Source organism: Polyergus mexicanus, unplaced genomic scaffold (assembly GCF_030449975.1).
Source record: "Polyergus mexicanus isolate NDT 795.1 unplaced genomic scaffold, iyPolMexi1.0 SCAF_1, whole genome shotgun sequence".
Taxonomy (NCBI): domain Eukaryota; kingdom Metazoa; phylum Arthropoda; class Insecta; order Hymenoptera; family Formicidae; genus Polyergus; species Polyergus mexicanus.
Window position 1 is genome coordinate 8,716,134 of NW_027223321.1, and position 25,701 is coordinate 8,741,834.

Below are 25,701 nucleotides of genomic sequence, written 5' to 3' on the forward strand. Positions count from 1 at the left end.
AGAGAGAGAGAGAGAGAGAGAGAGAGAGAAGAAGAAGAGAGAGAGAGAGAGAGAGAGAGAGAAAGTAAGAAAGAAAGGGGCGGGCGGGGTGGGGAATACTTTGGATACGCTTTTCTTCGATCTCAGGCCGAAGGTACACACGAACGTTTCCAAGACACGTATTTCCGGTTACGAGGTCTGTCTTCAGTGAGAAATAGAGTATTTTCCGTGAAGAGCATATGCCTCCTAAGTAAAGTTCGTCTTTCGAGAGCTCGAAAGAAGCGTTCCGCTTTGTGTTCTCGTTTAGTGTCTCATCTTGAATACCCTAACTTCATCTAACAATAAGTCATTGTATACAATACGTTCGTGTATAATATTACCTAGAGACACTAAGCGTTACTAACGCGAGATTAAATCGTTCCTTCTCTGTCTATCTCTTTCTATCTTTCTCTCTTTTGTTTAGAGGGTGTAGAGGGACAAGGGAGAGGGGAGGGGGGGGGGGTTGAGAGTGGAGAAGCCACAAGGAGAGCGTGAAAAGCGGAAATGAAGAAATAACGAAACGGCAACGCACGAGAATGTCCGCGGGCTGCGGACTCGATGATCTCTCGTCGCGGCGAATCGCAGGAAGAATCTTAGCAAAGGGGCGGGGGGGAGGGGGAGGGGGAGGGGGGCGCGACCACGTATTGCAACAATGATTACTATTTACTAAAGCTATTAAGCTTATAATGCTCGATACATCGACATGCAATTAGTTTCATTCGGTAAAACTCTCGTGGGCTACTAACTTCCTAAGGGCTACAATATATACCGCTTTTTCTATATATATATATATATATATATATATATATATATAGGTGTTAAATAATCTAATTCAAAAATACTATATAGAGTCCTCGTTAGCTTAGTCGAAAGGTTAATATCCATCAACATCGAACTACCAATGTCAAGGCTCTTTAACTAGAAAGTCGCTTAAATGTTTTTTTTTTCTCTTTTTCATTATTTAGACAATTTTCCATTGCGTTTGCAAATATAAGTTAATTGTTCTTATACAAGGGGCAAGGAGAGGGGGGGGGGGGCATTCCTCTATCGTTGACAATTATCGAAAATCTCTGCGCAACATGTATGGCGGGAGATGACACCCGCCGCGCTTTTTCTCATATCAAAATATGTTTTTCTTTCGCTCTTTCTTTTTTTTTTTTTTCCGTTCGATTTGCATGCCAGCTGGAGGAAAATCGCCCGCATACTCGGGGAAAAGAGTCTGCATACATACACGTATATATACATATATAATAGTACTCTGAATAAAAGGAACTCTCTTGAAGAATCGCGTACAGCATCGAGGGAGCGATTGCTCAATCTCGGAATATGTTCACATATACGTGTCCACGTATACTATACGTAGGTACGTATAATATGAAATAACATATCCAAGTTGCTTCTCTCTTGTGTTCCATACAAAAATTCATCTCGTTCTTTCCGCTATACCTAGCTTTCTTTCTCTTTCCCGAGCCTTTTGCGCTTACATGATTTCTCGTTGCGTGCGAATTATTACGTATTGACAAGGAAAACATTTCGCGGTCTCGGCGGTTTTTCTGCGAAGAAATCCAGTCACGCTTTCGTATTTAATTCACGACATTCGAATTATTATTCAATCAAGGAACTTGTCTGCTTTTAAATATCATGACCGATTTATGATTTACTGAGTGTGTGTATGTCAAATAAAAATCAAAACTATATGTTTATGTGTCTTTAAATATATATATTCGTTCTGTTGCTAATATTACTCAGTCTTACTATACCTAATCTTTCTATAATCTCGAATCTAAAATGAAAGCCCATCGTATCGTTGGTTAGTATTTTATAGTTACATAATTTAAGCATTATTCAGAGTTGAGAAATTTATTTGTGGAAAATAATCAAGCGACAAATATTATTTTAAATACTAAACTTTTAGTTTTTAAATGTACAGATTTGCAAAGTTAAAAATCGCAGTTATAATAAACGTATTGAAATAATTAAAAATTTTTTCTGTATACTAATAACGTTGCAACGTAAATTTTATAAAGTTTTAATCAAAAGTTTGAATACATGAATTTATATTGAATCAAAATTAAAATTTTCTCAATATATATGCGGATATAATTTTATATATATTAATTATTTACAATTCATAATTCCCTTAAATATAGAAAAAAAACCATGGTTATTTTATTGTAATTTAATAAAACAAAATATTTTGTCTTGAATTCAGTTTAGAAAAACTTACTCATTAAAAATTGTTTAATAAATTAGACGTACAGTGCAGACTTACAGTTTTACCTAAAGAAGTATACCTGATATTGTTTGTTTGTTCGTTTATGCGTTGCATCAAGTTACGTCAAGTACTTTTCATTAGTAAATCTTTCAAATTATGATTGATTTTGTTTCTGGCGTGAATGGTCTATAAGTTTATAGTGTATATCTTTGCGTTTTATGCCTTGTGAACCCATTAAAAAAAAAAAAAAAAAAAAAAAAAAAGTTTACCTCGAAATTTTCTCTAAACATTTCATCCGCTATAATTTCGAGAAGATACCCAATTTCTTTATGATTTATTATATTTCCCGTAATTAATTATAGATATTTTAAATGTTGAACTAGAAAATATAAAAAAAATATTTTCTGCTTCTATTTCTCAATTTTTCCTCCGAATATCTAATTTGCCAGATAAGGTAATAAAATGTTTAGAAAGCTAATCTTACTCCTTCATTTTGATATTTTCTCTAAATATTTCAATCATTATATTGGATAAGATATGCCTATAAAACAAACTCTTCATCACTTTGATTTTACAGTTTATGCTCCGGAAGAGGTGTTTAAAGAAAATGTTTCGCTCTTTTTCATTATTTTCCGTAAATGTTTCATGGCAATCGATTAAATTTACGAACAAAGTCTCCATAAGGTCCGTTGAAACTTTATGGACTTAATTTCGAAAACGCAACTGACACAATCGTCGACGGGCAATCCGATTAAGCGGATTAATCGCCGAAACGTAATAAGCGTTTCCGTTCGTTCCCCACCTCGTTCGAACAATCGTGGCAATCGCAACCATAATCGTCGGAGCGCTGACCGGTTTCTCCGCAGAATAAAAACACACCTCGCGCATTTCATATTATTCTACTCCTCTGTCTCTTTCCTTCTCTCTCTCTCTCTCTCTCTCTCTCCAATCTAATTGACCATCTTCTTTTGCTTTCTCACCCTCCTTCTCATTTTCATTTCCTTTTCCTAGCAGAGTCAAAAATGCGTAGCGCGCAAGAAGCTAGGTAGGTAGGTACACACGAGCATATCCGGCCAACACGAACGATAGAACGCATGAGAATAGATTCCAGTTATTCTTGTTGACACAACAACTCGGGGGGTTGCAAAAAAGATGTTCTCCGCATCGCACATAAAACATACTTGAAAAAGCATCTTCGTATAGTGTGTAGCATTCCATAAAGACTCTTAACTTAATTCTCAACTAGTAACCTACAGAAGTACTTATCTGATCTAACTCGACGGCAGAGCTCCAGTTAAGGATTAACGTCCGGGGGGACATAATATGCGTGTATATATGTGTGTGACGATTCTCTTTAATCTTCGAGTTTATAATCGCGTTTCTCATGCGATCCACCGAGCAATCGTTGGCCATGCGAAGCAGCATTCTGTTTTTAAGCGGCAGCATATACAAATCATCCGTCGAATTCAATGTCATCGTTCAATGGAGGCGATACCGTTTCCCCGTCGACTTTCTCTCGCAAATAAGTTTTCCCTCCCGAGAGATTCATCGACGCGTCGAATACGACGCCCGGCATGGACGACGGCGAGGAATTCACGCGGGCGAATTCTCTTACTTGATTACAAATAATTGTTTTGCTTTGTGATTGCTTGCTGCAGCAGCTAAAACCCTTGACTCAAGTTGGGAAGCTCAAACTCCAGTGGATTCGTCACAACGTTTTCATCGTGTTTTGTCATTGTCTTTTTTGTCGTTTCTTGTTTTTTTTTGTTTTTTTTAGTTTTCGCTTTTTAGAATGACTCTCGTGATATTATATTTGTTCATAAATATCGGAGCAGCGTTTCGCCTCGGATTCCTCTTTTTTCGTTTCTATCCGTTTTTATTATTTTTTTTCTCATTTCTGCATTCGCATAATTATCGTTAATTATAATATTCGTTTACATTGTGTATTTACTAGAGGTTTTGGTATTAAAGGGAAAGACGGGTATAGTACTGTCCGACGATTAATTTCGCGCTCTTTAGATGCGTTGTCTGTATGTGACCGTTTTGTTTACCTAAAAACTAATTCATCGTTTAGCGATTAGAGAAGGAAAATCCGTTCGAAAATAAGCCGAAGGCATCCCGGTCGTTTATCTCGTTTTCGAGGGCGTCGGGATCAGGGTGTACCTGAGCTTTAACGAACCGTACCATCGCGAGACGACACGAAAGGAGGAGTTATCGATAACTTCTCGAAGGACTTTGCTCGTCTAAACAGGCTGAGCGGCTGGCAGACGAGTGGGACGAATATCTGAATATCGTTCCTGCTCTTGGTGTCTTTTCGTATGAAGACGTAGTAAACGGGGAAAAATCTAGTTCACTGATACCAAAGAAGAAGAAATATATCCCGAAGACGAGGAGCGCGGGTCTCTAAGAGAAAGTATCGAGTATATTCTAAGTGGAATCACAATTGAAAATATCTCGCTCTCCTCTTCGTGGTGTCATTGAATCACTTAAATGGACATTCATATAGATTATTGTACTTAATTTTATATAATATAACGTATATATATATATGTATATCTCTTTTTCTCTTCCTCTATGCGTGTCTAATTAAATCTATGTACATATACTAAGTATGGGCACGGAGGAACTCGTCCGTATGTCTTTCCCCATTCGTTTCGATGAATTTACATGTATATCCCTCTTGAGTTGCGTTTGTAGCAATATCTATCGCATAATCGACGGTTATTGAAGACGGAAAAGTAGATTAAAAAAAAAAAAAAAAAATTGAATGTATGAATTGTGATGTTACATTACGAATTAAAAGCGACGATATATATATATATATATATCAAAAAGAATACAACGAAAATACAGTTAAATAATTTCGAATACATGACTAGAATTACAATGTTGAGAGAGAAGCATGTGAAAAAGGAAGAGCCAATTTTCAAAATCAACGTTGAAATTTAAGTGAATCGTCGCAAAGAAATTATATGCAAGTTATAAAACAGATTATTATATAAACGCGTGTATAAAACGCCCTTCCCGTTCATTTACAAACTTATTTAACAAACAATTTCATAATCGATGACAATCCTAGAATCCTCAGTACTCTTTATTCTGTATCTAACCGAATTACTTCTCACGCAATAATACTATTTTATGTACACGAGTAATTTACAAAGTTGAACTTCCAGCTATATTCACGCCTACTGGCAGCCTCGGATCTTTCCCTTCTAATACCAAAGGTGTATTAATCTGTTTTTTTTTTTTTTTTTTTTCCTTTTGCTTTGATAAGAGTGTCCTTTGATTCTTAAATGCTGTACAGGAACATTTACTCTTGCTTAACTCTTTAATCACTCGTTTAATATATATATATATATATATATATATATATATATTTATTATTTATTACTTTATATCCGTAGGCTTCTCTCGTTTCCTTCTTATACTTATTTTTTTTTGTCGTTAGAGTACTTTATGTTATATCTAAATTTCGTTTAAATAATTATTATAATTATCGTCAAAGTGATTGATTAAACGATTAATGTATTAACTAACTTAAAAAATGAATAATACAATATAACATTTAGTAAAGTAAAAAAAGGGGTACTACGTGAAGGATCCTAATTCATCATCATGACTAGTTCAAAAGTGCATTTTTCATTTTCGCAATGTGTTTCGGTATGAATATATTCGATAGATCGATCATATCGTATCGTTGGTCGGGAAAGTTGGTGTAAGCTTCTCCTGGACGGTAAAATGTCTTTCAAATATTTATATTGCCACGTTAGCATATGTGGTGAAATTGGAAGTCTTATCCTGATCGCAGACTCGGAAGTTAAGACTCTCACTTTTTCTCTCTCTCTCTCTCTCTTTCTCTCTCTCTTCAGAGCAAATTATCTCAAGTGGGCAATTACTTTTTATTACTCTTTGAGATATTTTCGACGAGAAAATCAGGTCCGCAAGCGTGCCTTAATATTAATATCTTTTTCGACGTATGTATATATACTTTGTAAAAAAATATTGCTCGGAACATCTGTTCTGGACGCGCGAGAATGTATCGTTCAAATTTTAAACTATGAAAAGAGAAATGAGATTCGCAGAGAGACGCGAATATATATGCAAAGTGCACGCGTAATCGTGGAGCATAACTTGAAGAATAGCTTCGAAGGTGCAATTAAGCGCGCGCGCGCGCGTGCGTGCACGAGAAAGAATTGTCATGAAGAATGCATTTAATGACGAAAGACTCGACCGATGGAGGAGGGTCCTTCACGCGCGATATATACGATTAAAAGATATTAACGCAACAATATTTACGAAAACTGAAACAACGTATATACCTAAACTTATTCCCTATCGATCGTGTAAACCTATACACGTGATTTAGGCGGATCGATATTTTTCGTTTATTTCGAAGAGCAGATATAAAACGATTCCTCTCTTTCTCTCTCTCGCCTCTTCTTTTTTTTTTTTCTTCTTTTCTCAACAGTTCTCGCTCGCGTCAAGAATATCTCCTCGCGATCGCTCTTGTTCATACTTCCATCTCTCCCAGAACTTTCTCTTAGTTATTAAATATAATTTCTTATCGTATGTATATAAATTTGTCATATACATTTGTCGTAGTGTAGTAATTAATTAGTGTTTACCCGCCTATAGAGAATGTGCGATTTTCGGCGTTTGCCCGTTTCTCGCAAACCAAGTAAGACGATCGTGAAAGTCAACTAGCCGGCGTAAAACACACGTCCTAAGGCTTCCTGTTCCTCTCCTCGCGCGAGAAAATCGATCGCTTCGCAGTTTCCTTCGACAATTTCGACGTTCCATTTCCGACTATTACTTCGCATCGCTCGCCTAATCATCGCCAGTCGATCCGCCGATAACTATTATTACGCTCCCCTTCGCGCGAAATCGTTACACCCCCTTTCTCATATACGCATACATATACATATCTCTCTTCGTATGTATATACATACACGTGTTTACATTATTATCATAAAAACAAAATATAATTGTGAGATTTGTTATATACGAGTATAAAAAACTGCGTTATATGCGCGCGTACGCGCGCGCTCACCGCGTCTTATATCATATCTCGTGTAAATTATTTCTCTCTTACACATCGTCTCGATAATATTTATCGTCATTATATTTTGTATATTCTGCACATCTCTCTTTCTTTAAGATCAGCATCTATTAGTTTTGTCGCGTTGATTCGCAGCCCCTAGCTAGTCTACTTATGCGATACAATTACGATTTCTCTCACGCCGGAATCTGGCGTGGATGTACAATATTTTTTCGAGACATATTTTTTTCTCTCTCGGATTCTCTCTTACGAGCATGCCTTGCGTTGCGCGAACGTGCACTGCATGTCACAGCGAATGAAGACACTGCGCGCGGCAAGTCCGGAAAAGGAAGAAAATCCTGGCCATACAGAAACGTAATTTCCTCGAGTATGCAACGGCTGAGTAAAAATACAAAATCAATTTCACTTTCGAAACTATAGCAATTTATTTATTCCGTGATAAAAAAAAAAGAAAAAAATCATATATATTATTTTTTTCAGATTTCGTGAACGTGAAGCAACATTTGTTGTATTCGTGATATCGATATAATATATGAAAACGGAAGTCCAGGATTAAGAATAAAAACTGTCTTTCTCTTGAATTATATTTTGTTGCTCTCGAGAAAATTATTGTTCGTCGACGAAAACCGGGAAAAAAAATTTGACATGTGACTACGCTGCGTCAGGAAGTCGTAGAAACTCGAATCACGTTGAATCGCACGCGGATCATTGTTCGTTAACTCGCTCGATCGCGACAAGAATGGGCTCCAAGATGTATTCGAGTTTAACGCTTATCTTTCGAGACGAAACATTGTTCTTGGCCGTTGGGGCTCTTTGCACTTGATCCGAGAGATTTGGAGATCCCACGTGATACAAACGGGTTAAACGAAAAGAAGGGAATCGTGGAAGTTGCGAAATCTCCCGCGTCCGGTTTTCTTCCGGATTATTTAGGATATTCTCGACGAGCGTCTCGAAATTCGCCTCTCCTGCACGATCCATAAGAAGCCAAATAGAAATCGAATAAGAAAAAAAGACGACGTTAAGGAAGACTTTAGTTACCAACTCGCGCTATATAATCGTAAGAAATATTTCGATGATTCTTGACTGGTAACCCCCCCTTCGCGACGATTCGCCGGATTGCCGTACGATTTTTCCACAGCCTCCACGATCACCTGTGTCGAATCATTCCCAGTTTCGGTTTTCTCCTTTTCGCGCTACAATTTCTCTCTGATAAGCGAAAAAGAAATTCATTTCGTACCCTATACATTTTCTTCCTTCCCCGCGAACATTTTCGACTTCACGCAAAGGCAGAAACTTCGCCTCGACACCCTATCTTCTCCCTCGCTCTATCGTGCGCCTGAACTCGCACTTTCGTACGCTTGCATTACGAGCGTATATACGTCGTATATAGAGGAGTGTGTGTTTCGCGAAGGGGAATATCGAGACGTGCTGTTGAGAAAGTAAATCGAATCGACGGCGTGAACGACGACGTTCCTCACTCAGGGTGCCTCCGTTTCTTTCCGCTCCCATTGTTCGCCGTCGTTTCTACTATCCTGTAGACGTCACGATCCCCGACATGTATGGATATGCATGCTCGCGCAAGCTTTATCGAGTCCTCTTCCCTCCTCGCGCTCCTCGCTCGCTGTCGCTAGCAACCCTATGGCGAGGCGGACGATGCGATCGCCATCAAAGGTGCTGGCGGTAACGCGATCGGTATGTGGTAATATTTACACTGGGGTCGCATGCACGCGCCCTTCACTGCGTCCCTGCACACTGTTACGCGGTTCTCGATCACCTCCACGTTTCCTGAAAATTTACAGAGAAATCGGATCAGTCGGATTATACAATATATGTGTGCTTGCGCGTGACGAAACTCTTGTCCATTTCTTCGCCATCTACGGAGACTATAGTGTTAAACAATGTTCCCCCCCCCCCCAAGATCAAGATATCATTGAATTTCTCGAACAATATTGAAGATCAAAATATATTGTCTATTTAAACGTATAGAATGTAAATGTGCTTTGGTATGTTCGAATCGCAGAAATTATTTTTCGAGAAAAACTGATTCTCTGTATAATTTAAATATAAATAATATATTCTATCTAGATTAAAAATAATTTATCTCTGACTCTCGTCGTGAAGAGAACTTGACAATGCAATATTCTCATCGAGTATATAAGAGCGACGCATAAATATTTTTTTCAAAATTTTCACCAACGTTAAAGGGATTCATGCAAATTCGCAGCGACATACAAATCACGCTCGTTATTCGCAATGTATACATTGTTCGCAATTGATTATGTAAAAAGTACACCCGCTAATTGTCTCGCGAGCTAGCGAGAAACGTTTTCTCTCTTCCATTGTCGAATTCACCTCGTCTGCTTATTATCGCGAGTGGAATCTAATTGACGACGGCTTGACAAAAGAGAGATTCTCGTTACATCTCGGCAAAGATCATTCGCATGCTAAACGCGAGAAGAAGCGAACCGCGCTGTAACGTAACGTTTTTAATAAACGTCCCGGAGATAACGAAGGTGATGAACGCGACGTCGACATCGACGTCGCGGAACGGAAGTAAAATAAAAGCGCCAGAACGACAATCGGACTTCCGGGCGATGAAACCGTGAATGATTTATTGCTCGTAATTGCGACGCGTCTCGTACCCACGGATTGGCAAGTATGTGGAAAATCGAGCGACGAATGTGTGAAAGGCAAGGCCATAATCATCCGTGGCTGCTGTCTATAGGATTATTTCCGTCACGCAGGAATTTCAATAGCCGAATTTCTGCCGTCGCTCGTCGTAATACGCTTATTTTACCGGAAATCTCGTTACCCCGTGATACCGATCAAGGAGAGGGTTTGAAAATCGCCAAAGCGCCCGATGAATATCAATTCGACGAGTCAAGTGTTCACTGTTGAGATATTGGTTCGTATTCTCACTGCACATCCGGCTTTAAATGTAACATCATTCCATAGCATTTTAATCTTTTAATATACAGGGTGTCCCATTTTAAAGGACCCACTCAAAATATCTCAGAAACACTGCGTTAAATCGAAAAATGTTTCAAACAAAAGTTGCGTGGCTTCAAGGGGGCCATAAGATGGTGACAACGATTTGACCTTGGAAAATCATTGGAAGGTCATGTGAAGGTCAATTTTAAAATCTTAAATGGAAACCTCCATTTTTTATTTAGTATTCTTGTAGCTAGCCTCGAGAGCTTTCCAAAACACTATAATAAAGTATTTTTTTATTCAGTATTTTTTGAGTTATTTTATATTTTAATCTGACATCTTTTGATATAAAAAATTAATTAGTGCCAAAAAAAAACCAAATAATTGTTTAAAAAAATACATTGTAAATAATTTTCTTAAAAATAATTTTTTTTTTTATACTAATTGATTTGTCTCTCATTATTCTGTATATAAAAGTATTACGGTAAGATTATCGAAAACTGAATATTTTATGAGATATTTAATTTCTTATATCAAAAGATGTCAGGTTAAAATATAAAATAACTCAAAAAGTACTGAATAAAAAAATTGTTTATTATAGTGTTTTGGAAAGCTCTCGATGTCAGCTACAAGAATACTAAATAAAAAATGGGGGTTTCTATTTAAGATTTTAAAGTTGACCTTCACATGACCTTCAAATGATTTTCCAAAGTCAAATCATTGTCACCATCTTATGGCCCCCTTGAAGTCACGCAACTTTTGTTTGAAACATTTTTCGATTTAACGCAGTGTTACTGCGATATTTGAGTGGGTCCTTTAAAATGGAACACCCGCAGTAGGTCGCAGTCATCGGTGCAAATCATAGGATCGAAAATGGGCAAAGATATGAAAATGAGAGACTTTATTATGATTTTTCAATATTAAAGATTAATGAATTTTGATCAAACAGATTTGTGAAATATAGACAAACGAATGCAGCAAAATCAAAATATTCTCAATATACTCGAAATCTCTGCTTCAATATAAATATTAATGGATAATAAAGTATAATAATGAAACTCACGTTCTTATAATCTTGAAATTAATTATAACCCATGCATGGAACATTTTTTTCTACGATAGTCTCCATCACTTCATAAATATGTAAGTAGCACTTATTCTGTGCATTTAGCTGCGCTATGATTGGAGTCTGCGCTCCCCAATAACCCCCGTATAACTCACCGTCACTGAGATGAATAAACTTGCAGGCGGGACGGTTGCACACTTGTCGATTAAAATCTTGGCACACCGGGAGGGTGTCCAGTAACTGAAAGAAAATGTGCCAGATACTCTTATAGCGAATGAGATCGGCAAACGGTGTACGATATGCGCAAAAAAAAAAAAAGAAAAAACTTATGATATCGCAGGCACACACACATGCGCTCTCGCAAGATTTCGTTTACACACAGATACACGCGCTCAATCATATCTCATGTACCGTTCTTTCTCTTTCTCTCTCTCTCTCTCTCTCAGGATTGCTTTAGAAATATACCAATATCCCATAATTAAATTCTTTTCACCTTCTATCGAAATGAATTTATAAAATTGTGTATTATAATAATATTATACACACATTCCTGTACTCGTTAATTAGTTTATCCATGTTGTATGTGCAAAGCAATCTTGAATAATTGAAGAATAAATATCGGTGCGCTATCCGCGACAATTCTTTCGATTTATATACTTTATTCTGATACGGTTGGTACGATACGAATAATATATCACAAAAGTATCATTATAAATTAGATTAATTAATCTGCAAAAAAGTGTTAGGGTCGACTATATTTTTAAAGAAATGTATCATTTAAAAATACATTTGCTTATTTTTTTCATTTATTTATTTAAAATCTAATTTATTAATTAAAAATATCAGGTATATTAGTACATTTTTAAGCATCCCCGTTCTCGCTAAGAGATTTTTCGCACAAGCATACGTTCCAGATTCTTCAGTGTTAGAGCATATCCACGATTCATTACATGCTCTAAAAGATCGGTTCGTATATGGATATTAATTAATTGCTACTGATGCGCAAATAATCAGAGCGATCGGATTGATACATTCGAGATGTATGATCCGAGACGAGTGACATCCTTTTGCCGTTGTAACCGATTAATTAAAAACAAAAGATAAAGTAAAAGACGACCGCTTTTGATTATTCGCGCATAGAAATTAAGTGGTAAATTTGCAGTAGAACTTTCGTTTTCAAACAGGGAATTTCCTATTATGGTGTGTGTATATATATATTTATGATAATGTAAAATATTAAAATAATTCTGATCGACAGAGTCTTGCAGCTAAATCGTATTAATTCTATCGAATGGATACATTCGCGGTTTGTCGGGATATGCAAAATTCGCTTGACTCTGGGCGAAAAAACTGAGGGAATTTGTATTAATTTTATAACACGGGCCGATTATGTATGCATGTGTGTGTGTGTGTGTGTGTGTGTGAGACACTTTCGTTATGCTAATCCCCGTGATATCTCGGACCCAATGTGTGCAAGGAGCGCGCCTAGAAACAAGGATCTTTAATTCGCAAATTTCGTCGAAAGTTCATACGGATCAAAGTCTACGATCCAATGAAAATATTTGACGTATAGTAAAAGTGTCACGTTCGAATATTAGCTTGGATCTTGATACCTACATTCTATTCAAAATTAATTCACAATTTCATTATCGTGTGATCTAGTGAACCTTGTATAGAATTTGCGAATCAGATTTGGAAGCCCTCTTCTCAGCGGGCCATTTAGCGCAATGACTAGACTGAAATTTTAGCGTTAACAAAATACGAGAAAGCAACGCTGAAAGAGATGCTGGCAGGAGCGCTAGAAATCTCTCCCACAATTCTCATCTCTCCGTCGTTTTCGTTGTTCCCGATCGAAAACGATGTTGGAGAACATCGACTTAACGTAAACTCGATTTGCGAGATAGGAGCGACAATTACAATATTACAAACGTGTGTGTATGTATATATATATAATATGTACGTACAAAGAGATCTACTATACGCGACTGTGCGTATATCACGCTCAAGTGTATTAAACGCACCGGAGACTGTATATCAGCGGAGGCAAGAAAAGATGTTTCGGAGCAATAATATTTTTCGCGTGCGCGAAAATATAATTTCACATTTAACAATACAACAAATGGCGGAGAGAAAGATATAAAATGCGAATCGCAGAACATTGGTAATCGAAAGAATATACGTATAAAGTGAAGAAGCGGAAACTCCACCCAGCTACTGCAGATACTATCCGTTCCTTTTATTACCCATCGGCAAAAAAGATATATGCATATTATATGTACACACACACACACACACACACACACACACACACCCACTCACACACACACACACACGCGCGCGCGCGCGCGCGTACACACACACGTACACTCGTATCTAGGAGAATTAATCGTATATCCGAAATATATAAGAGACAAATGCAGCAAATAGATTAAACATCAAATTCCAGAGTATGATTTTTGTGTTAGCAAAACGTTAGGTCAAAGCATTAACAAACCTACCAGACAGATAATATATGAAAAAATTAACAAAAAAATTATTAAAGGAACAAAATATTATCGCGCAAAAATATATCATAGGCTCTTCATATACAGGATGGTCCTCGTAACGGTCGCCACGATTTTTAAGGCACTTACAATAATCTGACATAAAAAGGTTTCAAACAAAAGTTGTGTGGCTTCAAGGGGGCCATAAGATGGTGACAATGATTTGACCTTGGAAAATCATTTGAAGGTCATATGAAGGTCAACTTTAAAATCTTAAATAGAAACCCCCATTTTTTATTTAGTATTCTTGTAGCTGACTTCGAGATCTTTCCAAAATACTATAATAAAGTATTTTTTTATTAAGTACTTTTTGAGTTATTTTATATTTTAATCTGACATATTTTGATATAAAAAATTAAATATCTCGTAAAATATTTAGTTTTTGATAATCTTACCGTAATACTTCTATGTACAGAATAATGAGACAAATCAATTAGTATAAAAAAAAATTGTTTTTAAGAAAATTATTTACAATGTATTTTTTAAAACAATTATTTGTTTTTTTTTTTTGGCACTAATTAATTTGTCTTATTATTCTGTACATAGAAGTATTAAGGTAAAATTATCGAAAACTGAATATTTTACGAAATATTTTATTTTTTATATCAAAATATGTCAGATTATATAAAATATAAAATAACTCAAAAAGTACTTAATAAAAAAATACTGTGTTATAGTGTTTTGGAAAGCTCTCGATGTCAGGTACAAGAATACTAAATAAAAAATGGGGGTTTCCGGTTAAGATTATAAAGTTGACCTTCACATGACCTTCAAATGATTTTCCAAAGTCAAATCATTGTCACCATCTTATGGCCTCCTTGAAGCCACACAACTTTTGTTTGAAACTTTTTTATGTCAGATTATTGTAAGTGCCTTAAAAATCGTGGCGACCATTACGAGGACCACCCTGTATATATTTAAAAGCGTGCAAAATATATGAAAAATGTAACGATAAAATAACTCGCTTCGCCATATAAACAAAATCTTGACGAAAGATTATCCCGCACACACTCGCAATAACATAATAATAATAATAATAATAATAATAAAGTTATCAGTAACAAAAGTAAAAGTCTGAAATACGTAACGATGATAGGAATAATGAGATATTCGAATATAGGCCATAAAAAAAAAATATATAGCAACAGTGATGATAATTGTATCGCTAGTAATAAACGATGTATAACCATAATATTAACCATATTATAATAAACAATTCTTGCAATTCCATGAGAGATTACTCGCTACGAACACATAGTCTGGTCATGCAAATAATGGCCCGGGAGAAGGGGGATCGTTGCTTGGGTGATCATCGTACTGGGTGTTACTCGTAAAGATCGAGCGCGCGTAACAAGTGTGATTAAAAAAAAAAAAAAAAAAAAAGTGGAAGCGTCAATCTCTGTTTCACGACGACGAAGATGACGACCGAGAATGGCCCGTGTATATCAGCTGATGATGATAATACATCACCCAAGCGTTAGTGTGCTGCCAAAAGCCGGACTCACCGTCGCTTTCAATTCGCGTGCGTGAATGACAGGACCGTAACACACACATCCACTCACTACTAAAGCTACGAGAGAAAAGAGGGTCCTTTCTCAGGTGATCCACGCCGGCGAACCGAAATAACGACGGTGACGGCTACGGTGGCGAAAAGGGGCGGGGGCGGGGGCAGAGGGGGGGGGGGAAGAACTGGATAGTCAGCGGTCATATCGGCGATGTCGTATAATATATGGATTGTGGGATATATGTCGTATAAGCCGTCAAATTAATAATATTCTACTGCAAATAAGTTCAACACTATATCAACTGCGACTCCGCAACCATAACGACAGAGCTAGCCAAATATTATATAGATATGTGATTGTGCGTTCAACAAGGAACAAAATGCATGACGATCGGTATTATTGAATCCGATCGTCCTTCATATGCGGGGAAAGCTTTGTCATTGGAAATGGTCATTGGTTTTCGAATTATCGGTCGAAGATGTAATAAAAGCTCGCGCACGCGTTTTTCTTTTTTTCTTTTTTTTTACTCTTTTTATATATATATATGTATCCATGTATTCTATATTCTATATTTCTTGTAAGTTAATTGCATCGAAGGCGATCGGTGCAAGCGTAAGTGATACACCCCGTGTCATTCTTTGACCGAAGTAAGCAGAAATTGAGCGATCCGAGCGATTGAAAGCTGCGCGTATATTCGTTTTAAATCTTGTCAAAGATCCCTATATCCTTAAGTCGCTCGGGATTAGGAGCAATTTGCGCGATGCATATATTCGCTTTGAATTAAAATTACTCGAATTTCTTCAGTTCGCTTCGATTTTTTTTTGGCTATAGAATAGCGTTAGCTCTTAGTTGTATGATAATTCGGAAAGCAAGAGTACAAACGCGTAATCATATATCACGCCATTGTCATTGCCCAATGAAAATATCGCGATTGTTTAAATAATTTATCGATCTTTTTTTCAAACGATTCACGATATAATCAAACGCACGCCATTCGAATCCGTTCCGATAATTATGGCGAATATTATGAATCGTTTAACGTGAATATTGACGCGATGCATGCGATATCAACCAGAGGATACGAGTTACCATAACCTTTAAAAAAAAAAGAAAAAGGAATTGAACAATTTTGTTAAAACTCTCATTAATCTGATTGATTTAATCAAACTATTTCTATGAAGACAAATAAAATATATTTTATTATAGATTTTTTGATGTAATCTTCAATTTTTAACGAATCAAAATTACAATAACGAATGAATCACAATTTACTATTTAATAGACTTATAAAGCATTCAAAACCAAATAGAGATTTCCAAACGAGATTAAAACTGACGTTTGATATTCCTGACAATTATGTCAAGCAATTTGAAAAAAAAAAAAAAAGTGCGATTAGCGAAGAGATGTAGTAGCTGGAGAGAGAATCATAATTTCCGCATACTGAATTTCTACAACGCGGATAAATTATCGAGATGTTTTTTAAAATGTGTTTCATGTGCCCCCTGGTTTATCGATACGCGTTCTCTTAGTGTAAAGGAAAGTGTAAGATTGAGCATGCACAGTATACACGCCCGACATTCGTAACAGCTGTCTATATCGTATATGTTATTTGCGATAAGATGCACTGCGAAAGATAGACAGAGAGAGAGAGAGAGAGAGAGAGAGAGAGAGAGAGAGAGAGAAAGAGAAAAAAATAAACAAATAGAATACTGAAGCGTACAAGGATGGAAGTTGTTCTCAGACGGTAGCATTAGATTCGATTGTGACACGGATACAAAGAAATATTTAAAAGACATCCCGACAATATCCTCATCCACAAATAAACGCGCAACGTTAATCAGACAAGCGGTTCAAGACAATGGCATGATAGATATAATAATATATATATATATATAATATATAGATACATGGCAAATTGTTTAATTGCAAAAGTACTAATCATACTAATTACTGTATAAGAAGCGTGCATCCTTTTTTCGTGAATAAGTTTGTTCGTGTATTCATATTATGTGTGTATGTGTATGTATGAATATTCGTATGCCTATGTATGTATATATATATATATATGGGGCACAGAGGGCGGGGGATGTATAAGTGACGACAACGCTTTCGAAATAGCATAATAATAATTACTGGTATAATAATAGACAAACACCAGATAAAAAGGCAGTGGTTATTCGCAGTTATAGTTGCGGTGAGCAGTCGCGAGGGAGATGCCCCCGAAAGCTACGTGTTAGCCAAAGTTACCGAGAGATGTGGATTACGGAACGGGGTTCGCTCTTTAAACTAATCAAACAAACATCAAATCTCCTGCTATCTAAGCGGTGCGTGAACAAAAAACAAAAAAAACAAAAAAGAGGCAGATATTATTCATAGAGCGATAACCGCGATTTATCCTTCTCCCTCGTTAACTTCGAAGGTTAGCAGCAATTAAAGTTCGAGCTTGCATCACAGAGCACCATATATGTTTCCTAATTTTTTCGAGTCGGGAAAATTAGCGATTAATACCAGATCGATTCTATCTACGTCAGGAGAAAATGTCGTAACATATACAAAATCCATCATTCACGCAACGTTTTGCAAAAAAGAGAAAACAATGCGATAATGAAGGAAAAAATTAGAATTCAGGGAATTCAGCAGAGACTTGTCTCACGCGCGATCGTGCGGTCGGCGCGTGTGATGCAAACTCGAGACCGGATAAAAAACTGGTTACAATAATGAGTCTACCTGTCCGCAGCTGTCTGTGTAGACGACACAGTGAGCATTTTGGGGGACCACTTGGGCCCCGACAGTGGCTAAGGCTGCTAAGGCGATCCACATGCAGCAAACGAGGCAGTGTTCGTACGGTATTTTTTTTTTTTCAAGTATCGGTAGATTTTTTTTTTTTTTTTTTTTTTGGTGGTCGTTTTTTTCATTATCACACAGTTGGTTGAATTCGGTGAAGAAGGCACCAGATCAAAGGAGACACGCGTGGAGCGTGTCCTCGGGGCGTCCAGGTACATGTACGACAGTAAGACCGAATTTTTGTTTCGTATTATCGTTCGGTTTGAAATTTTTTTTGTAATGCGCATTGTTCATTTCATTTCGTTAATGATATTATTATTTTTTTAATTAAACACTCCGCACGAGGGCGACCATGATGAGTCGTCGGTTAAAATTGCAGTCGCAGCCGATATGTCGTTGCCGATAAATGTGCGCGCGAGAAGACGATGCGAATGAAAAAAAGCGCGTGAGAAAAATGAGAGCGTAAATTACGGAAAACGAAAGTGTAAATCGTCGGCTTGTTGTAACACGCCCGTGCATTTCGTTTATTTATTCATTTATTTTTTTTTGGGGGGGGGGGGCGTTTTTTCAGATTTTCAGAATTTTTTTTTCGCCACGTAAAGAGCGAGCGTGTGCGTATATGTAATACGAATGTCGCACGCATTATTGTGCATTTTTAAATTTCGGCAAACGACGACGCATGTACCAGAGTGTGTCGCGCAGATAATGGGATCCCGATTTTGATTTTGTCCGCGGGTGATGGACGGGCGTCGAAATAATGCGGTGCACACATACCAAGCCAGCGTTTCAAGAGAAGAGAATATTCATTATAATAATACATAATATATATGTCGGAAAAAATGGGAGATTATATATAAATGTATGTGCACGATATAAAAAGCCCGCGTCCGGATATAGAGGCGAAATTCGGGAAAAAAATCAATCAACCGGTCGGACCGAAGCACGTGATAAAGCGGAGAACAGGAGCGTGTGTCAGGTCGCCGCCGCCCGTCGACGAACGGTATACGTCACAGTGTGTTTTTCATCAGCATTATCATTTCGTTTATTTTTCGTTTTATCACCGCGAACCGTCGTTTTCAAGTCGCGCGACCAATGTTCGAATCCGTACGCCGTTTTATTTCGTTCATTCGTTTGCCAAATATTTATTGAACGATTCGGCATGGCCGTCAACGAACGAGAAACAAGTTCAACGAGTGTGAGAAACAGGAAAAAAGGGAGGAGAGGGAGAGAGAGAGAGAGAGAAGAGCGCCGACAAAACCCATCACCAAAGTTCTCGTTCACGATTGGTTAGCGTACGGGAAAATAAAAAAAAAAAAAAAATTAATTGGCGATTTTGCATCGAGTTTTAAATGGCGTACAACGAACAATATATCGCGTCGTTATTATTACGCATTTGTTATTTACGTCGCGAAGTGCGTGAGATCGTTTCGCGGGATTGTTAGGCAACAACGAACATTTTTAACATCATGATATTAATGATATGAAGCGTATTAATATCAATTTTTTTTCGCAAAAAATTTCCGACGTATACCGAGTGGCCAGAGAGAGAGAGAGAGAGTTGGTCACGCAATCGCCACGCGATTATAATTATCCGATCGAGATGAGACCGGGGGATAGTGAGGTAGTGGTGACCATCGTAGGAAATCAGCGTGATCAATCGTCGAAGGTTTTGGAGAGATGAATTAGGGGATGATTAGATCGGCGCCACATAGGCCACACAGGACGTTGCATCGGGGATCGAGTTGGGACGAAAGCATCGGCGGGGTTGGTGGATCAAACGGTACGTGCGTGTTGGTGAATTTTCGGTTGAAAGACGTGCGGTGGGTATATCCAGGCGAGGGCAAGCATGAAACAGAAAGTTGAAAGAGAGACCATGAACGAACGCGTCTTTTACATGCACCAGTAACGTATGTGTGTGTTATCTTTATATATGTGTGTGTTTATAGGTGTAATAATATATATGTGTATAATGGCTGTCACACATTCGTCTCGTGCCTGTCGTTAGAAGTCGCACGTCGATTCATTTCTTGCGCTGCAAACGAATGAAAAGATATATAGAAGCACTCTGTACAAGTGTATTAATCGTATACATCTCTCTGCGGCTCTCTCCAAAAAATCGGCGGAGGTAGCCGCGGACAGCGAATCCTTCCAACGAGTACGCTCTCTCGTGCATTCTCCTCTATCAAGCGTTGTTGCGTTTTACGTTACACCGTGTTTCGCATGCGCTAGTATACAAGTGTCTATATTCGAGTTTTGTCGAGGCGACAGTTTGATCAGGTAGTAGGGTACAGATGACTTCCCATTTGGAGCGATTGATGCATTTCCAGAAACTATCGAATCCAAATACATGAAAATCGCATCGAGTCAAGCTGAATCACGTTTTTCGTTTCGAATAGCAAACCTGTCGAGTTGGTAAAATCTCTGGAATTATATATTGTACTTACGTTACATGCATTATTCTGATCGCATTTCTTTTCGATAAATTTAAATCTTATAAAGTCGTATTTTTTATCAGCTTGAGATATAGAAACAGCGGCAAAAATTAAAATTGAAGCGGTCGATGAAAAAGCTTTTGAAACTTTGATGGGAAAATTTATATTTCATGAGCTGCTACAATTTATTATCCCTATAATTATTATACTACCTCTAAGATTTTAGTTTTTAAATCTTTATTATATTATCGTTACTATATATCAACGTATCAAATAAATTTTAATTTACCAAAGAGATGATTTTATCCCTAATTCTTCGCAGATAAATATTGCGATCTTTCCAGAGATTTAAAAATGTCTCGTTTCTTTTCTGCGAATCTGATTTTCACACTCGTTTCTAGGAAATGCATTTAGCACGCAAATCGAGGGCTATTTATTAAACTACAATAGAATATGTTGTATGCGAAAGACGCTCAAAGGCTAAAGTAAGCACACATAAACTTACTCTGTATCTACTACAAAGTATATGATTTTGCGCCAACGTTCTAAGTAGCCTATTAAGTAGAATAAATCTGATTAAAATAACGATGTGTGGAGCTAAAGCTTGCATATGCGATACAATAAAGTGCTACTGCGATACTTACATTGGAAACAGTGCTGCATGTTGATTTTAATATCGGCGCAGGTATGCGGGTATGCAAGGAAGCATCGTATTTGCGTTCAAATTCTTTAGAGCACAGAAGAAGATAGACAGCGATAAAAAATATTGATTATATTATTAATAGCAAATCTGATAAGGATCATGTAGAGAGACGGCTATATTACAGAAGCACATACAATTTTTTTATTACCCATGAGCGCAGGAAGTAACTTGCTCTTGTACGTTACAGTATACATAGCAGAACTACTATTCGATCCTGTCTAGTAAATATAAATTGCGTTTTCTCTTGAATTCTGTCGATGTCAATGCTTAAACAAGAAGCAACAATTAAATCGCCGCCGTTCAGAAATTCATAACATTAATATTAATGCGAGAGTCCAATCACCCTGGAAACCGTCATTTATTTACCTTCGCGTATTGTTTGTCTTCAGAAAATTCGGGTATAACGATTAATCATTCTGAAATCGTTATAGATTGCACTTCCATACGCGCGTGAGCCATAAACTTTCGTTTACGCATTTTTGCGTGCATATTTGTTACGCATTATATATATATATATATATATATATATATATATATATATATATATATATATATATATATTGGATGATTGCATAAGTTCGTGCCCGATTTTCATAGATGGCATTAAGTTACTGCATGGCGGAATTCTATTGTTTTCGTGTGGTAATTGTTGCTTACACCGAATAGATGACGTTGTCTTATGTCAATTTAGCGTCAGATATTGTTCAGATAAGTCCATTTGTGCATAAGAGAAATTATTAAAAATGGAGAACGAAAAGGTGCATTTGCGGCATGTAATGCTATATGAATTTCGGAAAGGCGTGAGTGTTGGGATTGCACAAAAAAATATTCAACGCGTTTATTTGGATCGCGCTCCTGCTCTCCGAACAGTCAAAAAGTGGTTTGGCAGATTTCGAAATGGTGATTTCAACATGGAGGATCAACCCCGCTCTGGACGGCCTTCTGGCATCGATGATGACATTGTGCATGCCTTAGTGGAAAGAAACCCAAGGATTACAACTGAGGATATTGCTGAGAGGCTGAACATCGATAATTCAACCGCTTTTCGTCACTTAAAAAAGCTTGGATACATTTCCAAGCTTGATACGTGGGTGCCGCATCTTCCACCACGACAATGCTAGGCCACACGTCGCTCAACAGACGCTGCGAAAACTGCAGAAGTCGCAATGGGAAATTCTGCAGCACCCGCCATATTCTTCAGATATTGCGCCTTCAGATTTTTATCTGTTCCGGTCTTTGCAGAATAGTTTAAATGGCAAGAATCTCAATTCCGAGGAAGCTGTCGAAAACCACCTTACAAATTTTTTTCAAGAAAAACCAAGTTCTTTCTTCAAAAATGGAATCGACAAGCTTATAGATGGTTGGAAAAGCATTGTAGAAAAGAATGGAGACTATATAATTGATTAATAAAAGTGTTATCTCTAAAATATAATCTATTGAAGTTTATATTTAAATCGGGCACGAACTTATGCAATCACCCAATATATATATATATATATTGGAACAACAAATTGCATCGACTATTCTGTATCTTTCGTGGATTTTTCCAAGGCTATCCTTTTCGCAGCCAAAATTCATGATGCACGTTTGTAATCGCAAAAAAATTACATATGTTGACGACATAAAAGAGAAAATAGCTTGAAATTACTTGCGATTTATATTACGTGCTGCGAATGGCTCTGCTCGTCGAACATGACGGAAGCGGCAAACGAGGCGCGTCTAGAAGCAGCTAGCGAAGTAACTTCGCTACGATAAGATACGAGGCTGTAAGGCAGGATTATACGGTTCGTAAATTGTAATAAATGTCGTAGAAACTCGGATATATCAATTTTTGATTAAAAAAAATGTCATTTATCGCCTCTTAGCTTATCGCACGATCGTGTAGCATGATCTGCGAAGATCAACGATTCCAACATCACGAAGACAATTGTCTCCGAGATGAAATTTCACGTTATTATGTAGATTGCGATATCACTCTTTGGAACCATGATCTTCGAACTTATTGTCAAGATTTTATATTTACAATAGGGTCTTATTGTGCCAAGCGTTATGGAAGGAGCTCATTAGGCACACACGCACATTTTACGCAGGCTTAGCGATGAGTAACAAAGAAAGCTGGAGAGGAAGCGAAAGGAATGTAGGATGATGAAGTGGGGGGGGGGAGGGGAGGGGACGTATCAGAATATTTGAAAAAGGTCGTAATAAGAGAAACTTAAGTCCATTACATCACATGCTTTAATTATCAATATCGGGATAATAACTTTATTTCGAACAATTCTCGTATCTATCTCTCGATCAAAGTTTTCAAATCTTTCAAAAAATACACAAGTCGCGTACTACGAACGTAGCGTAAATAATTTCGAGTCTCGTCAAGAAGCAACGATACCGCAAATCTAACTTGAATTTATTATATTCGTGACATAAAAAATTTTGACGACCGAATCAACGTCTTTATTTCCGCACTGCATCTCGAAATTTATCTCACGTTACATCCGAAATATACGACTTGCCAGAGTACGATAAAACGCGATAAGAGCGCCGACCTTCTTCTCGATGACGATCGACCACCTTTGCCGAGGAACGGAACTTGATATGGTAATTGTATAGAATAACAGGATCGAGAGATCAAGGGTCGATGGTATGTATGTATATATATATGTGTGTGTGTGTGTGTGTGTGTGTGTGTGTGTGTAGATGTGTGCGTGTATGTGTGATCGGAGAAAAGGGCGGGGTATAGACATTAATATACCCAGATACATCTCCGTGCCTCAAAAATATCGCAATTAAAGCGCGGGAAAAGCCGTGAAGATGGAAATGAAGGTAGGCGGTAAAGAGGCAAGAAGAAGAGGACAGCGAGTCGTACGGCACTCTTTTACGGTGTTCGCCATAGTAAAGAAGCGGCTAACATCTAAATATGATCTTAAGATTCGCGTGCTTGGCGTAACTCCTTCGCGCGCTCTCGGCGATGAGAGAGACCCTTGCAGAATTACAGGAGAATAAATTCGCGGATACAACGACCGCGACAAGGATTACCGCCGAGAGCACGCGACGATGAAGGGTCACTTTGCGATTTTAAGAGCATCAGCGGGAATAATCGTCGAAATTAACATAAATGTAACTTAATGATCGGAAATCGGTGTGACGGTACACCGATCGCAGCAGGAAAATTAACAACGATAATAATAATAAAGATTTAAAAAAAAAAGGGAGACTAACGAAAAGGAGAAAAGAAAGTGGTTACGATGTATAAGCATCGAGTCGGACAGATTCCGAATAAGAGGAGATTAAAAAGAAGGGAAGCAGGAAGCGAGGCTAAGACTGTGAGCAATATATATATAATAATATATGTAAATATTACACAGGGGATTATATAGCGAATCTCTCTCTCGGGAAGAGTTCTGTTTCATTTTTTCTTTTTATCATAGAAAGAGATGAAATAAGAAGAAGCATTAATAAAACAAATATTCATGCATTTCTCAAGCATTATTATTACAAGTACTGGCTGACTCCTTGACAAACCCCGTGTGAGCGTGCACGCGCAAAAAAAAAAAAGAAATACGCATTCGGGACTGCGAGATCGACTACATCTATCTCGAGTCGGCGGCGCAAGCTGTCGCGTTTCATCACTTTTATTATCGTCGTGCCTCGCGCGAGGACGACGTCAATCCTGACGCATCGAGACGCACACACATAAACGCGAGTTACACACAACACGCGTGGTAATTCGAAAGTATTCAGACAGACAGCAGACACGCGTAAAGACCTGCGCGCACGCACGCACGCGCGCGCGCGTGCGTACAATTGTTGCGCCAAATTTTTGCATCTACATTCCCGGGGTCGTGCGTAATGTAATTCTCGATATATCGATATTATACATATGTGTAACCCGTCTGGGTGTGTGTGTGTTTACATACATATATGTATAATAATGTATAATGAAGAATTTTAAAGACACAGTACACAGTACATAATAATAAATACTATTGTATATGTATGGGTGTGTATGTGTATAGGTATGTATATAGTTATATTCAAAATGTTTTTCTCTCCCTTTCTCGTAATAATGTCTCTATCATAATAGTGTACTCGAACATGTAAATGTGTATATGTAGTTATATATATATATATATATATATATATATACACATAGTCCACAAAATAATTTCCTGTATGCGCGTAACCAGCTTTATCTTGCGAAGTATATACTTTTTTCCACCTTTCGTTGCATCGCGTTTAACTTACATGCAACAACGACAAATATACGTACGTGTATATATGTAATTCATTATTAATATTATAATTTTTTTAATAAGGATATATAAATATAATCATATATATACAGGGTGTCCCATTTTTAAGGACCCACTCAAATATCTCAGAAACACTGCGTTAAATCGAAAAATGTTTCAAACAAAAATTGTGTGGCTTCAAGGGGGCCATAA

General features: G+C 37.4%; 1 protein-coding gene across 1 annotated transcript in view; it reads right to left on the minus strand.

Annotated features, from left to right (window-relative positions):
• Nucleotides 1-8,993: 8,993 nt before the first annotated feature.
• LOC138933850 (protein muscleblind) overlaps nucleotides 8,994-25,701 on the minus strand; it is a 420,535-nt gene continuing 403,827 nt past the window's right edge. The window contains exons 11-12 of the transcript XR_011447055.1: nucleotides 11,448-11,532; nucleotides 8,994-9,080 (exon numbers count right to left, since the gene is read on the minus strand). The gene's annotated coding sequence lies outside the window, so the exon portion shown is untranslated. The remainder of the gene's footprint in view (nucleotides 9,081-11,447; nucleotides 11,533-25,701) is intronic.